The following is a 1020-nucleotide window of genomic DNA, read 5'->3' as shown; positions in this document are numbered from 1 at the left end:
CATCAGCCTTCTGGTTAGCAGTCAAATGCCTTAGGTACTATGCCAGCAGAGCTCCCAGATACCCAATAGGTATTGTCTATTTCTTAAGGTGAAGTATTATTTTCAATTTACACTACCAGAATGTATAATTTTGCTAAGTAATAATCATTTATATATTACACAATTTTCAAAATAAGTTTAAAAAGTGAACTAAATGTAAAAGTTATATTTGAAAATTTTTGGTGTGCAAGTTCGGCAAATAAATGAATGAAAAATGCGAAGGATTTACAACCTGCTTGATTCAAATATTTTTATATACAGCAATTAGAATGTATTAGGAGCTCTGGTGATGTAGTGCCTAAGGCATTTGCCTGCAAACCAGAAGGCTGATGGTTCAAACCCACCAGCCACTCCTCGGGTTAAAACAACATGGTTGTAACTTAATGGAGGAGTGAGATGAGGACAATATACCTTTGACAAGATCCAAAATATGAATTTGGTTATTAAATTTCCTAAATGAGTTTATCGTAAAATGAGGAAGCAGCCTTTAACTCCAGAATGTTGACAAGTGAAATAACGTTATATAATTTTGTGTTTAAAAATTGAATAATTTGTCATCTTGGGATTTTAACACTGAGTGATTTGTAATCTTGAGATTTGAATATTTCTTTCTAGTCCTTTTGTGTTTAAAAGCAACATCACATTCACAACATAGGTGTTAAGAAATGAATGTGTTCCTGTTACAACAAATTAGTTATAAAAAAAATCATCAAATAAATTTAAATTGTAAATTGTCAGGTAAACATCAAGAGAAAAATATACATTGAGATTCATGTGAAGAAATGCTAATCTTCAAATACATTTTTTCAATTAAAAAGTCTTTCTATGCCTTCACGATTCAGCAAATACTTATTAAGCTGTTAATATGGGCCAGGGATTCTTACAGGAATTTGAGATACAATGAAAAAGAAACATATTTCTCTAGTAAGAATATACTGGAAATGAACAATAGATCTAATAAATAAAGAGAGATAATAAATA

This window comes from Orycteropus afer, unplaced genomic scaffold, assembly GCF_000298275.1.
Source record: "Orycteropus afer afer isolate SDZICR_OR568_19922 unplaced genomic scaffold, OryAfe1.0 scaffold00277, whole genome shotgun sequence".
Classification (NCBI taxonomy): domain Eukaryota; kingdom Metazoa; phylum Chordata; class Mammalia; order Tubulidentata; family Orycteropodidae; genus Orycteropus; species Orycteropus afer.
The sequence above is the reverse complement of the archived record's forward strand: the minus strand, read 5'-3'. Positions refer to the sequence as shown.